This window comes from Suricata suricatta, chromosome 13, assembly GCF_006229205.1.
Source record: "Suricata suricatta isolate VVHF042 chromosome 13, meerkat_22Aug2017_6uvM2_HiC, whole genome shotgun sequence".
Lineage (NCBI taxonomy): Eukaryota > Metazoa > Chordata > Mammalia > Carnivora > Herpestidae > Suricata > Suricata suricatta.
The window spans coordinates 23,486,559-23,504,443 of record NC_043712.1 but is presented as its reverse complement, the minus strand read 5'-3'; the positions used below and the strand labels follow the sequence as shown (position 1 = coordinate 23,504,443).

General features: G+C 42.4%; 1 pseudogene; it reads left to right on the top strand.

Annotated features, from left to right (window-relative positions):
- The first annotated feature begins 548 nt into the window (after nucleotides 1-548).
- LOC115275875 lies at nucleotides 549-14,151 on the top strand (annotated as a pseudogene).
- Nucleotides 14,152-17,885: the final 3,734 nt, after the last annotated feature.

Here is a 17,885-nt window from a genome sequence, read left to right as displayed (position 1 = left end):
CTGACTCCCTTAGACCACAGTATGAAGAGGAGAACCAAGAGCCTCAGTCACAGATCTCTGACACCTCCATGGTCCTCTTCATGGGCAACACCCACTCCCTGGACCAGAAGGCATCAACACCAAGGTCAAGGCCCGGTTACAAGGAGATCACTAACCATAGCCAAGTGAAGGCTGAAACCACATACCAGGTCAAGTACAAGGAACTGCAACACCCGCTGGGAAGCACAGGGATAACCTCTATTGCACAAAGATGGAGACTTCTGAGATGAATCGGAACATCAGACAACTCCTTGCTGAGATCTAGACCCTCAAAGGCCAAAAAGGGCTTTCCTGAAGGCCTCCATCACTGAGGCTGAGCAGTGTGGGTAGCTGGTCATTAAGGACACCAATGCCAAGCTCATTGAGGTGGAGGCTGCCCTGCAGCAAGCCAAGAAACACTTGGCATGGCAGCCGCATGGGTACCAGCAGCTCATGAACATCAAGCTGGCCCTGAACATCACGATCACCACCTCCCACACTGCTGCAGGCTGGAATCTGAGATGCAGAACATGAAGATCCATACAAAGACAACCAGCAGCTACTCAGGTAGGCTGAGCTTAGTCTATTTGGGGGGGGGGGGGGGGGGGTTCCACAAGCCCTGGCCTCAACTACAGCCTGAGCTCCTTCCAGTCCAGCTTCGGTTCTGGCAGGGGTTCCAGCTCCTTCCACTGTTCAGCTACTCCAACGCCATGGTTGTGAAGAAGATCGAGACCTGAAATGGGAAGCAGGTGTCTGAATTATCTGATGTCCTATCCAAGTGAGCAGCCACTGAGGTCCCCCCTCCCCCGTCTCGCCTCCCCGGTGGCTGCCACATGACAGCCTTTGGGGGGGTGTGCAGGGGAGTGACTGGGAACCGGAAACCCACCTGAGGTTCAGCCTTCAGTCCTCATTCTACCCTTGGGAGTAGTCTACTGCCTGGGTATCTCCTGTTGCCCATGCCCCTAACTAAAAGTCAATTGAAGGGTCTTTTCTTAAAGAAAGTTTCACATGACTCTACCAAAAAAAAAAAAAAGTGCTTAAACTCATTGGTCATGAAATAAATTCAAATTAAAACCACAGCGAGAGGTAGAAAGCCACAGGAGAACATACCTGCTACCCCAACAGTGAGAGAAAACCAAACAATCTATAAAATCATAGCTTCCCTTGTGCCCATCAGAGTATGGAGGTTACAGGGCAATCAGGAGATCTAAATTCCTAAGAATGACAAGCTCTGCCACAGAGAGACAGTACACAAGAACTGAGCCTCTTTGGAGGAAGAAGGTAAGAAGAAAAGAGCTAACATTACAACAAATTCTTAAAGCAAAGTGTGTGTTGGCATGAAGTTAAGAATCCACAGGAACCCCAGACACAAGGGCAATTCGCGTTCCCAAGCTCTTTTCCAGTCTCTACCAGGTACTCAGAAGAAAGACTGAGGAAATACTGAGGCAGGCAGGACAGCGGAGAGAGCCCTCACTGGCCTACAGGCATGAAACCTTGCCCATTTTCCAGAACTTTCTCTCATGAGACATAAAAACCTTCTAGGTTTTGAAGTCAAAACCATAGGGAAGGAGTGGACAGGCTAAGATCCTCTGTCTGCAGAAGGGACAGAAACACAGCCATCCCCCTCTGGGGAAGAAGTGGGAAACCTCTCTATCCCCATGGTAACCCGTGCACTAGCAAGCAACAGCACCCTCCTGGTGGGGAGAAGAGCAGAAAACCTTCTTACAACCAGTCCCCAACGATGAGCTGCCACTACACACCCCACCAGAATGACTGCAATTAATTAAGCTGATGATGCCAAAAACTGGCAAGGATGCAGAATAACAGGAACTCCCCTAAGCTGCTGGGAAGGGCGTAAACTGGTACAACCACTTTGGAAACAGATTTGGCAGTACCAACTAAAGCTACACATGTGCATATCCTATGAGCCAGCAATTTCGCTTCTAGGTAGTAATCTAAGTGAAATGAGTACAGATGTGAGCCAAAAAGCATATAAAAGAGCATTCAAGGTGGACCTATTTGAAATAAACTACAAATAATCCAATAATCATCAATAGTACCATGTATAAATGGTGTAACTATAGTTTTTTCACACATCAGAGTAAGTACTATACAGCAATAATGAACCTGCTACCACAACATGACTAAATCTATATCAAATTATTGAAGAGAAGAAACTAGTTAAAATGAGTCTATGAATTCATTTATTTGAAGTTTAAAAACAGGAAAAAACAATATATGGGATAGATATCAGATAGCAATTATCCTTTGGAGGGTAGTAAATTGACAGAAGGGTGGGGGGAGGTTTCTGGAGTCCTGGTGTTGTTTTACTTCTTGATCTAGTTCTGGTTACATGAGTGGGTTCATGTTATAAAAATTCACTAAGCTGAACCTTTGTGATTTGACTCCTTTTCCATTTGAATGTTACATTTTAATTAAAAAGAAAAGTTTGGGATGCCTGGGTGGCTCAGTCGGTTAAGTATCTGACTCTTCATGTAGGCTCAGGTCATGATCTCACATTTCTTGAGACTGAGCCACGCGTTGGGCTCCAAGCTGGATCCTGCCTGGGATTCTCTCTCCCCTGAACTCTCTGCCCCTCCCCCACTCACATTCTCTCGATCTCAAAAATAAATAAACATTTTAAAAAAGAAAGAAAAATTTACTTTAAAGAAAAGTAACTGGTATAGGAAATGTTGGACAGGTCAGCCTTGCTGAAGTGGTGAGAGAAGACTGAAGGCGGGGAGGGTGGAGCCAGAGCATGAAAGGGCCTTGAATGCCACACCAAAGGGTTTATCCTTTGTTCCACAGACCGTGCCACCAATTGTTTGGGTTTTTTTTGAAATAATTGTAGATTCACATGTAGTTGTAAGAAACAATATAGATAAATCCAATATATCCTTCACCTAGTTTCTCCCAATGTTGACATCTCTAGACCTACAGCAGAGTCACGATTAAGAAATTAGCATTGACACAATCCACCCACCTTCTCCAAGTTCCAGCACTTGTGTACATACTCCTGTGTGTGCGTGTTTAGTTCTATGCAATTTTATCACATGTGCATATTCATGTGGCTACCACCACAGTCAAGACACAAACTAACTCCGTATACCACAGGACACTACTCAGCAATAAGAGGGGATAAACTATGGATACACAGGGAAGTACGCTCAGTGAAAAAGCCTACCTCAAAACAGTTACAGCCCATACGGTTCCACGTACTGAACATTCTTGAAATGACAGTACCATAGAGTTGGATAGTGGTTGCCAGGAGGTAGGAACAGGGGTTGGGCAGGAAGTGGCTATAAAAGGGTAGCACTGCAGGTTTTTTGAACAGAGGAGGGATATGAATAGCACAGGCCAGGGAATATGGCTCTTTCTAAAGGCCTCAACTCTGACTTTCCAAGACTTCAATCCCCCCCCCCCTCACTCATACCACCCCAATCCTGACCCTACTGCTCCCCCTCCCCCACTCAGCATCTGTCTCTTATTGCTTTAATACCTAGTTAATTAGCAGTGGCTTGGGCTTTGATTAAAGGGTCCTGTTGACAATAAGTCCCCCTCACTGGCCAATCCAATGTTTCATCTGCCCAGTCAGTGCAGGCACTCACCTCTTTTTTGTTCTCCTGTAGACCTCCTAGAGGAGCTGAGAGTCCTTGGATATACTTAGTGCACTAGCTGACCTGTGAACTAGGGAGGCTATTTGGGGTTCTTTTCTCCCTCTTGCTCCTGTTTCTTCCCTGAAAATTATTCTATTAAACTGTTTTAAAAAGAAATATGTTGCTGTGCGGGGCTGGGAGGGTTGGTTAATATGACATTTCCTCTGTTATTTTGAAATGAGATCCATAGGAAGCCTCCAGGCACATGGTAAAGTCTGACATAATCCAGTTAGTTACAAAGGAGGATTAAAGGAGCTGATGATCTCGCACGAAGAGGCAACTCCCTTACGCACTAATGGATGGCACACTGGGCCCCAGAAGCCAAATAAGGAAAGAAAGTGCGTTTCACAAACACCACCAGGAAGAAAATCTAAGCCCCATGTCCCATAGAGAGGCACACCAGGAACAACCAACCACTAAGTAGAACTTGGGACTCTGCTTCGACACTGTAAGCCAGTCCTGCTGGCGACTTCTCTGCAGTAAGACAACAACTTAAGATATCAGGAGGGAAGGGTTGCTTAGAGGAGGACATGTGAGCTGGGTCTAAAGGCTTAGTAACTGCCAGGTAGTAAAGGGGGAGTGGAGGACAGTGTATGAGACAAAGGGGACAGCATGAGGAAAGGTATAGGCTTGGAGTAGACCAATGTGACGGGAAGTATAGCACACAAAAGGAAGAAGGGGAAGTAAAGGCAGGAAAAGTCTGGTGGCCGCTGGATCAAGAAAGATCAGAAAGGGGACTGGCCTTTAAGTGATGGGCCAGCAGCACAAGGTTTAAAAAAGGAGGTATGACTCGGTACCTTAGAAAGATTACTCAAATGGCCCCATGCACGCAGATAAATTACAGGGGTGAGATTCTGGTCTGAGAGACCACTTAGGAGCCCACTGCCCTTCCTCATCCTCCTCACAAAGACTGACCTAAGGAAATGATCCAACTTCCCAGGAGATTTACATGTTAAGGTGGCTTGACTGCAAGCACAGTCTTCTCTTGTTGGAACATGACTTGTCAAAACAAGGATCAGGGTTTTGCTGATTGAAAAAAAAGAAAAAAAAAGCATTGCACATGGTTTAAAAGGAACAGGGGCTCCCAGCTCGAGACCCCACGATCCAGGCCTTGTTGGGCATGTACGGCGAACCGTCAGTGAGCTACAGAATCACCCTGAAAAAGACCTAGTGCTGCATCCGGGCTGGAGAGTCAGGACATCTGGACACAGCTGGCAAATGGGAAGTGTCTGCGTGGAGGTAGGCTAAGGAGCTTCCTCGAAAGGAACATATTTTTTTTTTTAAAGTAGGCTTCATGCCCAGCATGGAGCCCAACACAGGGCTTGAACTCACAACCCTGAGATCAAGATCTGAGCTGAGATCAAGAGTCAGACACTCAAGAGTCGGACACTCAACCTGGTACTCCAGGTACCCCCAGGAACATATCCTAAGGGAAGAAAAAATCCTGTTAAGTTGTAAGAAACTCCTAAGGATGGGAAAATTCTGACCCCAGCCAGGTATCTGTCCTTCTAATTTGTCTCTTGACTCAGTCCCCAGTGGAAAAGTGTCAGGCTCTTCTGTCAAGCAAAAGGCCGTAAAGAAACAAGCACTTTGGACCTCAGGCACCTCTGCTTGGGGACCCTCTAACAGAGCAGAACAGAAGTAAAGAAGCCAGTCGTCCTCCATACACTGCTGACTTCTGAGGGCTGGGGGCAGCCAGGGAAAAACTGCAGGGGGAAGTCACAGCCATCCACACTGGCACGGAACAGGGTCCCCGGCCCTGCCTATCTAATAGCGGTATGGCAGCCACCACAGGACCGGTCACACCCTGCAGAGTCCTCCATGGTGGCACAGCATGAACACTGAAAGCAGTGCCTATGCTCTCATCAGAAACACACCCTGAAGAGTGGCCAGGCCCAGATGGAGCCTCTGCAAAGGCAGCAGGGGGCCAAATTAGGTTAATTTGCAAACCAGTGTGAAGGCATGACCTCCTCACTGAAGTGTTCATTTGTCAAGTTCTGAATGAGTGCTGTTTATACAAGAAAATATCAACACTTGTGGGACACTCTAATGTTAAAGCAGAATTAAAACTTCACGAGGGTGGGAAGAAAACAACCTGACACGTCTCCTCTGAACATAACAGCTCTGAAGGGCAGTTGTTTGTGTAACAACTTCCCCAGCGTTCCTACTGTTTCCGGTTATGTAAATACCCCCCTACTATCTCTGTTCTTTTCCTACACCCCTTCTCAGAAATCAACCCAACCTATATTCAAAGGTTTCAGTAACTTGGGATTTTCAAGCACATTGTCATGATGAAATCCTGGAATATAAAATGTCAAAACCAGGGCTTTGGACAAGATAACAGGAGGAGCTCTTGTTTAATGGGTTGCCATGGTAAAAGGAGGGAGGTTGATGGAACTGGAAAAAAAATCCAGGAGAATTATTGTAATGTGGGAGGTTATAAAATCTTTGTGAAAGTCCCCATATCTGAGTTGGGCATGGACTACGATAACTGCCCTCCTTGGATGTAGTGAACACCATATAATCAATAAAATATCCAGAGATTTTCCTAAGACTCTGCTCCAAGTTGCCTTGGGATCCTAGGAGCCCAACTTACTGATAGATGGGGCTTGGATACCAGTTATAATCAAAGTGTGGCTTCCTCTCCCGTCCCAAGCTGAGAGTCATATTACAAACACACAGCTCAAATATTGCTGTGCTAAATCAACGAACTGGTACAAACTGGCCTTCTTTCTGTTCTTCAAACATGCCAAGTTCTCCCTGCCTTCTCCATTGTTCCCCTCTTTTATGGAAACACTCTGAACTAGATCTTTGCACAGACACCTATTTAGTATGCAGGTCTTAACTCAAATGTCACCTCATGAGGGAATGGAGGTACTCCTAGGATACTGGCCTGAGTGTTAGTTAACAGGGTATGCTCACTGTGCAGAAACTTCATCAAGTGGTACACTTCTGACATGTACACATTTTTGCATGTATGTTATACTTCAATGAAAGTTTATTTTACAAAATAAGTCACCTCCTCTGAGAAGCCTTTCCTGACCATCCCATGCTCCCTATCCTCTGACTCTCATGTGAGCCTTATTTACTGTCTTCATGACACTAGAATTATCTCAAATTAACTTGTCTATGTTTGTGTTTACTTATTGATTTTCGGTCTCCTTCTCTAGAATATAAGCATCAAGAGAGACCAAGGACAGTATGTGTCTTGTTCCACGCTGTATCCCTAATGTTTATAACAGTGCCTGGCAAAGAGTAATCAAGAAAGAATGAATACATGATTAAATGGATAGCAATTCTCTCCCAGCCCTGTTGTGAATTATCTGCATACTTGGAATGCTTCTGAATGAAGAATGAAGATGCCTCCTTTTGTGAGTCACAGAAACCAAGGGCTCTGGAGGCCTTTGAGAGCACAGCACACTCTGGCCAGTGAAGGATCACACATTTCTTCTATTCCTGGTGGAGTGGTAAAGACCCTGCCCTGAAATCCCTTAGTCCTGGGACCCCGTGCAGGATGTGTGATCTCTGTAAGCTATGTACACTCACACCTCATGTGTACAGTGTGAAAATAATCCCTACACTCAGTGGCAGTTGTGAAAAGTAAGCGAGAAAATAAATGTAAACCTGCTTTTAAAATAATTTAAATAGGGGCCCCTGGGTGACTCAGTGGGTTGAGCATCTGACTTCCACTCAGGTCACGATCTCACGGTTTGTGGGCTCGAGGCCCGCATCGGGGTCTGTGCTGACAGCTAGCTCAGAGCCTGGAGCCTGCTTCAGATTCTGTGTCTCCCTCTCTCTCTCTCAAAAGTATATAATAACCATTAAAAAAATTTTTTAAATAATTTAAATAGAAATATAAAAGTATTTTTAAACAGGCTCTTATATTACTATTTTGACAATAATTCAAGGAACGGCTCTCCCTTCCATAGATTTACTTTTATTTTCTTTATAGTTTCATATAATATTGATTGAGCTCCCCCTAAGACAGGCAAGGCATTATGAGAGGTTCAAAGATGACTGGATCTCATCCCACAGAGCTTAACTACCAAATTACATGGAGGCCAAGCAGTTGTATGTGGAGTTTGTTGTGAGTTTCTCCTCTCTCTTGGGCTCCCTGTTACCACCACTGTTTTTTTCATATATTTGTTCTTCCATTCTTTCATACATTCATTCAACAAACATCCATGGAACACTCTCACATGTCAGACATCGGCCCAGGTGCTGGAGTCATATTCCTGCACTGAACCGGAGGGGGTACGCGTCCCCGTGAAGTTAGCGGCGCAGGGTGGGCAGTGTAGTGTACGTATACTTTTCGTTCCTTTGCTTCAGGGTTCTTCACCCGAGAAATGGGAGCAGGGAAGTCTCCCCTCCAGTTTCTCCTTCTTCTTTCTCTGTTACAGCAATTGCAACTTGGACTAGCCACAGTCCATGTGCCCAATAGCCACACACAGCTCACAGCCACCTTATCGGACCTTGCAGCCCTAGATTCTTGCCACTCCAAGTGTGCCCTGCTAACCAGCTACATCTGTACCCTCTGGGGGCGCATCAGAAATGTCAGAACTCATTTATTTTTAGATGGTAGTAAGAATAAATGTAAACAAAAATGGATTTCCTTCTTTCTGTGCCTTAAAAAATGGTGTGCTTGTGTGTCTATCAAAAAATAAAAACATAAGAGCACCTGGGTGGCTCAGTCAGTTAAGCGTCCAAATATTGATTTCGGCTCAGGTCATGATCTCAGAGGTCATGAGTTCAAGCCCCATGTCAGGCTCTGTGCTGACAGTGTGAAGCCTGCTAGGCGTTCTCTCTCCCCGCCCCCCTCTCTCTCTATACCCTCCCCTCTCAAAATAAATAAATAAGCTTAAAAATTAAAAAAGAAAAGAAATAAAATTAAAAACAAAAAGACAGTGGCAGCCTGCAAGGGAGCATGAAAGAATTTTCTAGGACACTGGTCACATTCTGTTTCTTAACCTGAGTATTCATTACATGAGTAGATTCCATTTATGAAATTTTGAGCTATAAACTTATGATTTTTATGTTTTTCCGTATGTAGTTATACTTTAACAAAGATGCTTTTCTAACATGTGGCAGATCTGGCCATATGTCCATAGACTACTACAAAGATCGCCTCCACCCCTCCTCTGTGTATCCTGCACTCTCACACTACTGCCACACTCACAACGCTTCTGCCGCCAGGTGTGTATGGCCTTTTCTCCACACCAGTCAGCTCTTTGACACCAGTTGGGTGTCCTACAATTTAACTCAATTCTGACACGACCTACCTGGAGAGAGAGTGTCAGATCCCACAGACTAAGGGCTCAGCCCCACAAGACTGCCTCCCAACTACCACCACCACCTCTGATGTCAATAGCAAGCCAAGGTTGTTACCTGTGCTTCTGACCAATGGGCTCTAAAGGGAAGGTTCCTACTACCCATTCCTCAGGTTCAATTATTTGCTAGAACAGCTCACAGAACTCAGGGAAACACTAGCTTACTATATAATAAAGGATATAATAAAGAATAAAGACGAACAGCCAGATGAAGAGATACTTAGGGGAAGGTTTGGGGACTTCTGTCCCCGTGGAGTTGGGGTGTGTGACCCTTGATATGTAGAACTGTCCACTAACCTCAAAGTTCTCCAAACCCCAGACTTCTGCGATTTTTATGGCGACTTCATCACATAAGCATAACTGATCATTAACTTCATGTCCAGTTCCTTTCTCCTCTCTAGAAAACAGGGAGCAGAGCTGAAAATTCCAAGCATCTAACCATGGCTTGGCGTGTCTGGCAACTAGAACCTCTTCAGGAGCCCACTGACAGTCACCTCATTAAAACAAAACACACTGCTATTACCCAGAAAATGAGAAGGAATTTAGGAGTTCTGTGTCAGGAAGCAGAGTCAAAAACCAAGTATTAGAAAAAGATGCTGCTAGTGCTCTTATCACTCAGGAAATTTTACAGGTTTGATTAACATATTTTTTCTATTATTTCACAGCTACTAATATAAAATACACAAAACAGGCATCTACAAGATGCCCCTAATTGCTGATATTTTTAGTTGGACAGTCAAAAGATTCCCCATTGGCTATAAGACTGACCTAATGGAAATTACCTATTTTGCCAATTAACAAATTCAAATTTCTATTTTTCTATCACTGTGGAGAACTGCTTACATTCTTATTTAGGTAGAAAGTCCCTGATCACAATTCTCTTGTGTCAAAATAATTTGTTAACCTCGGCTCCTGCTATAAACAGAGTACAGAGATACATAGAGTAGAGAGAAGTCAAATATTTTAACTTATTTATGGTCACTGATTCTCTCATTCAGAGCAAAACCATCTGCATAAAGTTCATAGATAATTAGAACTGAATAAATAATACATGTGAGGCTAGTTAATTAACTTGCAAATTGATTTATCCATCAGAATGGCCAAAAGTTAACAAGGTTCTCATCAAAGTTTTAAGGCCTGAATCAATTAGGTATAATAATAAAACTTCGTACTATTGGTGTCAATTCAATTCTATACATATGTGCCCTTGGTTGTGCGTATCTCTGTGCTGGTTATTAAAATAACGAAGATAAACCCAATGCCATGACCCTGCCCTACAGAGCCAGCTGACCAGGCAATCCTGCATGCCAAAAGTCAGTAGAACTTCAAATAACTAATGGTAAGCATGATTAGCATCAACTGGGTCTTAGTAAAAGAATATGAAATGACTCATTTCCTGATATTAAAAAAAGGTTATTTATTTATACATTTCTCCCTATTTCTACAGTCTATGTGTTTTCCCAAAATACTTCCAAATGAACTAAAATTAAGTGTTGTGCTTTTACATTTCCTGTGGAAAACAACTAGAGAAGTCTTTGGAAATTGCCTGAAATTTCACCAATTCCTTCAAAGCCTTCCCAAGAATCAAAAAAACTGCTGGAAATTTTTAAATAAGTGAATGTGCTCTTCTTTTCCTAACCACTAGCTCAGAGTCCATGGCTCTTTTCTCCAAATGGGTTAATCATATCACAAGTACCAATAACCACAACACCCAAAACAAAAACCCAAGTCAGTTCCTTGTGAAGGGAATGGAGAATACAGTAAGCCCCCAACCATATTTGCTCTAGCACTAGCAGCTAAGGAAGACAGCAGGCCCATGTCCATGGGTGTTTGATGCACTTGAAGAACTAAAACATTAAACTAGTTATAGTTTCCAGGAAAATGCAATAGTTGTGGCAAGTACTTCTTCCCTCACCTTTCTCAATGGTCCTTTTCCTGCAAATGAGGTGAAAATCATATTGAACTGTGTTTTAACATATGAGAAGAACTTGATAAGACAGGAGAAATGCTTTAGAAAGCAAGTATGAGGCAAACATCCTTGTGTGAGGATTTGAGAGGACCACTTTCCAAGGATTAGAGCTGCATTTCCAGATCCTGAGCAGTGGTTGGGAGCCCTTTCCAAGTAGAAAGTGAGTAAACCCCACTCCTGACCTCAGAGAGGAATTGTCAAGAGAGGAAGGGAGGGTGCTGCCTCCACAGAGGTTTCTACAGGTTCTAAATCCAATGCCTAGAAGTAACATATGTGTGTATTAGGTCAAGTTAAAGAGAAAAAGGAGTAGAAAGGAGGTTAGTAGGAAGAAGGCCCTTCCTAAAGGTATTTTAAAATATTCATTTTTAAAAAGTACTCTATACAGAAAATCTTCCTATCCCATATCCAAATTCCTCTCCTTTCTTGCCAACAGAACTCAATTTTTATTAAGAGCAAAAATAACCCACTTAAAGACTACATTTCCCAGCCTTCCTTGCAGCTTAGCATGGTCATATGACTATATTCTGGGCAATGAGATAAGTCCTACTGGCAAAGAAGAGGAAAGGAGTGGCTGATGGGAGGAGAAGCAAAAGTTTTTGCCTCAGTCCCCAGCCTCACATAGTGAGGAAGACAGAAAGGTGCATAACACAAGTCATGATGTGTACTCTATATTATATTCTACTGTGTACAAGAGGCTATAGGGATCCTAAGTGGAAGTTACCCATTCAAATGTTAAGGGTATTTTCCTAGTGTTACATAAACAAATGGATTTTAGAGCAATGCCTTGGTACCACCTGTGTGACTTTCAGCAAATGCTCTGCCTCTCTGAGCCTGGGATAGCTCATATCTGAATGGAAAAATAAATCCCACCTCCCAGAAATACTGTGGGGATTCAGTGAGGTTAGTCATTTAAAATATTTAGCATGGCAAAAATCATATGATAAATAATCTAAACCGGACATCCCTCATCCCATCTTTTCCTCATGTGCTTTGAGAACTAAATGCCATTGTGCAGGGCCAAAGAAGTTCAATGGGGAGGAGGATGGGGTCAAATAATCTGTTTATCTGCTTTCATTCAGAGGACAATTTGACGAACCATTCACTTGCATGGGAATCTTAGCTTCTGCCCTCTCGCTGAAACCAGATCTTGTTTGGAAAAGTGGGAACTACTTCACCAATAATAAAATACTCCTTCACTGACATGGTGTCATCGTGCCCATCTGAGATGCTGGAGCTGTTGCCACCCCATCGTGATGCCAAACATGCCAAGCACGACCAGGGAGTAGGGAGCAGGGAAGGAGGGTGTTCAAGAGCTTTGTAGTCTGGTTTTATGTAATTAGCAAGCGTCCCATATGTCATTGTCCTGGTTGGTCAGAAAAATCATCCATGGTCTTCAGGGAGTTAGATGGTAAGGGGATAAAACCAGGTTGTTGAGCATGGAGTAAAGTGTCTCTATCTGGAGTTTTCCTCCTGCACCCTCAAATTATAGGTATGTTCTCACAGGAAAAAACACACAGAGCCTCCCTCCAGGACTGTCCAGCATGGCATTCAAGAGTCCAGTAGGAGGCACCTGGGTGGCTCAGTCGGTTAAGCATCTGGCTTCGGCTCAGGTCATGATATCACAGCTCGTGGGTTCGAGGCCTGCATTGGGCCCTGTGCTGACAGCTCAGAGCCTGGATCCTGCTTCGCATTCTGTATCTCCCTCTCTCTCTGACCCTCTCCTGCTCGAGCTGTCTTTCTCTGTCTCTCAAACATAAATTTTAAAAAACATTTAAAAAAAAAGAGTCCAGTAGGGACCAATCAGGCCAAGCCCCACATTTGTATATTTCACTCTGACAATCATAAACTAGCTTTCAACAACCAATTTCAGGCTACTGTACATCATCTCAAAAACATCACGGTGGCATCACCTGTAAGCCAACAACATTAGCAGCATCACCTTCTCTATCCTCAAAGAAGGGTCTATGCCTTGCATGAATAGTTTCAGTGACTTAGTGCTTTTTTTACATGTTGAGTTGACAGCAGTCTGCTCCTGTCTGAGCCTCTGCACTGCCTTCCAGACCGCCCCCCACATACACACACACATACATACACACACCATTCCAACCACAGCACGCTGCACTGCTCTGCTTTACTTATTGGGCGTGTACATAAGGCTTCATTTGGAAAAAAAAAAAAGCTAAAAATCCAAAGTTAAAGTTTTTAAGAAGCATTGTTTTCTTTACCCTTAATGTTTTGAAAAATGGACAATGGAAAGACATGAAAATATTAACGTTTTTCTGTTGATAAAAACTGTGGGATTTACAAACAATATTTTGAGAAAAATGAGGGCACTTACTAAGGGTGCTAAAACTGTCAAATCTTTAGCCATAGTGGAACATTTAGCTAGTTAATCGTGTTTTCAACTGTGAAAATTAAAAAGCATATATGGGGGCACCTGGGTGGCTCAGTCAGTTAAGCATCCGACTTCGGCTCAGGTCATGATCTCACGGTTCATGAATTCGAGCCTCACATCAGGCTCTGTGCTGACAGCTCAGAGCCTGGAGCCTGCTTCAGATTCTGTGTCTCCCTCTCTCTCTGACCTCCTGCTCATTCTATCTCTCTCTGTCTCTCAAAAATAAATAAAAAATATAAAAATTTAAAAAGAAAGAAAGAAAGATAGTGTCAAAGATTGTGTCTAGAACAGAAGGTGCAGGAAACCAGAGTCAAGACCAGAAGCAGAACTCAGGATCTGACTAGATGGCTGGGCTGCCCTGCAGAATTTACCAAAGAAACCCAGCACTTGCTGGCAGAACCAGTTCCTGGCATTAAAGCAGAACCAGAAGAGAGCAACACCCATTACTTTCATGTGTCATTGTTGGCCCCCAGGATTCCGCCTTTAAGGCAAGACTTTTAAACTTAAACTATTCCTTCCAGAAGAATACCTGACAGCAGCCCCTTAAGTACATTTCAAGACCAAAATTTATCATCCTAATGTAAACTAGTAAGGAGAAATATGTTTAAGATATTTGGAAAAGCAAATGCAGACCCACACAGCTCTGTGAAGAACCCAGGCGATGTTAAGTGCTCCCAGTCCAGATGATCCACTAGCAAATGATGCTGCACAGCAGTGGAAGACCACCAGAGCCCAAGTCATAGAAACAGAGCATGGACTAGGCGATATGCGATAAATTATATTTAAAATTGATCTGATCATCAAGTGTGCATCACTTCTCCTAATCTGCCAAGACGTCTTCCTTTCCTGTTTGCATTTAATGGACACAGTCTTAGAAACAGTACAGAATAAAAGCCCAGATATTTCAGTCCTTTGGTGATTAAGGCAAAATAGCAAATCTATGTCTTGTCCTGATTCACTGCTGTAAAGCATGAGCAAAGGCTAGAGGACTGTCTGGATTGCTGTGGTCCCTCTCTGCTTTTATTCATTTCCCCCACCCTGGTTTAAGTATAAAGCACTGTGAATGAAGGTAGTTGTCAGAGTCAGCTTGCAAGGGTGTGGGTGTTTTTCTTTAATATTTTTTTGAGAGGGACAGGTAGTTTTATTTTAATTTCATGGGCTCCTTGCCCCCTGTTTTATGGTGATCTAATTGCATTTGGTTAAAAGTAGCTAGCCAGTCCTTTAGAATATGGCCTCCAGCCAAGTCTAACTTTATTTCGACATGGGAGATAGACAAGCTTGACTGTTTGAACCAAAATGGTAACATTAAACAAACACCACAGTCCTCCCTAATAACACCCGGGCTTTGCTGCCAAGTGTAGAATCCTTCCTTCAAGAAAAAGCTGGTGAATATTTTGTATGGCTTGTCTGGAAACTTCTGTAAATCTTATGTTTTACTAAAATATTTTTTGTTATTCAAAAAAGAAGAAAACCAGGTATGGGGAAAGGACAAACTCTTCAATAAATGACATTGGAAAACCTGGACAGCCACATGTAAAAGGATGAAACTGGACCTCTACCTTACACTGTACACAAAAATTAACTCAAAATGGATTAAAGACTTCCATACAAGACCTGAAATCACAAAATTCCTACAGGAAAACATAGGCAGTAAGCTCCCTGAATGACATTAATCTTGGCAACAATTTATTAATCTGACAACAAAAGCAAAACTAAGCAAATGGGACTACACCAAACTAAAATTTCTACACAGCAAAGAAACATCAACAAAATGAAAAGGCAACTAATGAATGGGAGAAAATATTTGCAAACCATATATACGATAATAGCTTAATATCCAAAATACATAAAGAACTCATACAACTCAATGGCAAAAAAATTCAATTTAAAAAATGGGCATAAGATCTAGACATTTTTACAGAGAGGACATATACTTGGCCAATAGGTACATGATGAGGTACTCAACATCACTCATCATCAGGGAAATGCAAATCAAAACACAATGAGATATCACCTCACACCTCTTAGAATGGCTATTGTCAAAAAGATAAGAAATAAAAAGGGTTGGCGAGGATGCACAAAATGGGACCCTTGTGCACTGTTGGTGGGAATGTAAACTGCTGCAGGCACTGTGGAAAACAGCAGGAGGTTCCTCAAAAAAACTGAAAATAGAACTACCATATGATCTAGCAACTCCACTTCAGTCTATTTATCCAAAAACAACAAAAACACTAGTTCAAAAAGATAACTGCATCCCCATGTTTGCTGCTGCATTATTTACAGTAGCCAAGCAAGATATGGAAACAACCTAAGTATCCATGAATGGATGAATAAATAAAGGAAATGTGACGTGTGTGTGGAGATAGATCTAGATCCAGATAGAATATTACTCAGCCATAAAAAAGAATAAAATCTTGTCATTTGTGACAACATGAATGGGCCTTGAGGGCATTATGTTAACTGAAATAAGTCAGAGAAAAGCAAATACTTTATAATCTCATTGATATATGAAATATATTATTTAAAAAAACAGAGACAGAGAACAGATTGGTGATTGCCAGAGGCAGGGGTGCAGGATGGGCAAAATAGGTGAAGGTCAAAAGGTACAAAATCCCAATTATAAATAAAGCATGGGGATATAATGTACAGCCTGGTGACTATAGTTAATAATACCATATTACAGGGGCACCTGGGGGGCTCTGTGCTGACAGCTCAGAACCTGGAGCCTGCTTCACATTCTGTCTTCCTTTCTCTCTGCCCCTCCCTGCTCATACTCTGTCTCTCTCTCTGTGTGTCTCTCTCTCAAAAATAAATAAACATTAAATTTTTTAATAATAGTGTATTACATATTTGAAGTTGTTAAAACAGGGGCACCTGGGTGGCTCAGTCAGGTAAGCACTGACTCTCCATTCTGGCTTGGGTTGTGATTTCATCATTCCTGGGTTGCACAAAAACTGAAAATAGAACTACCATATGATCTAGCAACTCCACTTCAGGCCCCACAGTGGGCTCAGTGCTGACAGTGCAGAGCCTGCTTGGGTTTCTCTCTCTCCCTCTCTGCCCCTCCCCTGCTCAGGCTCTCTCTCTGAAAATAAATAAACTTAAAAAAAAAAAGAAATCAAAAAATCTTAAAAGTTTCCATCACAAGGAAAAAATTTGCAAGTATGTATGGTGATGGATGTTAACTAGACTTACTGTGGTGATCATTTCACAATATATACAAATACTGAATCAAAATAAAATAAAAGACAAGGAATTACTTTAGACTTACATTTCAGCTACTGGGTTTACAGTCCTCACCTTATAGCTCTGTTTTTGGGTGTGTTGAACTTTCACATAAGCTTTCAGGAATGTAGATATGTATCAAAGGATTAGCTGCAATCTAGCTTTTTCTACAGCTACGTGCAATCATGTCCTGCACGGTGGAACACTCCAAGCAAACAGCCAAGCCAGCACGGACCCAGGTGGAAGTTCACTAGGAAGCACCAAAACCAGGCATGTGCAGAATCAGATAGAACCAGCTGGACGCCAGGTCAGAGTGGAGTCCAAGTCCACAAACTCGGGAAGCCTTGAGGGTGGGAAGGAGAATGAGGAGGCTACTCCTGCCAGACTGGCTGCTGGACTAAGCACTAGACTGTTCAGAAAGTCTGAACAAACCTCAATAAGCACCCACAAGAGTCTCCACTTGTTTGGAAAAAGCACTAATTAGCCAGTGCCTAATATACAGAATAGGTTGCTCCAGAGACTCTTTATTGGAGAGAAAATGTAAAATGTGAACTATAATTTGCACTGGTCTGGTGTGGAGATACCTAGTCAAGAAAACACAAACGTTCTTTCATAGCTAATTCTAGAGCACTGCTGTCCAAGAAATAGTATGCAAGCCACACACATAGTTTTACATTTTCTAGAAGCCACATTTAAAAGTAAAAAGAAACAGATGAAATTAATTTTAGTAATATATTTTAACCCAATATATCCAAAGTATTATCATTTCAAATTTAATCAATAGAAAAACTATTAAAGAGATGTTTTACATTACATCTGTCATACTAAGTCTTCAAAATCTGATGTATTTTCACACTTCCAGCACATCTCAATATGACAGCTAAAATGTCATTGGAAATACTTGTCACATGTTTTAGATCTTAAAATTCAGAGCTGAAAAAGTAGATTCACATACCCAAATTGTTTCAGATATACTTACAAGTTTTCCAGTAAATAAAATTGAGCTTTACTTTCTAAAATTAAATTTATTAAAACTACCCAAAACTTAAAAATTCAGCTCCTCAGTTATATCAGCCACACTCAAAGTAGCCGGCTGGCATATGTGACTAGTAGCTCCCAAAATGAAAAGCGTACAATCAAAATGCATGTCTGGCTGTTTTCACAACAAAACCACCACTGAATGTCTACTCCAGAACAGACAGTAACAAAACAGAAATAATTACGCTTTGCTTTTGAAGAAGGCTTTGAGATTCACAAAATGCTATATAAACCCAATGGAATATGATGGGAGGTGT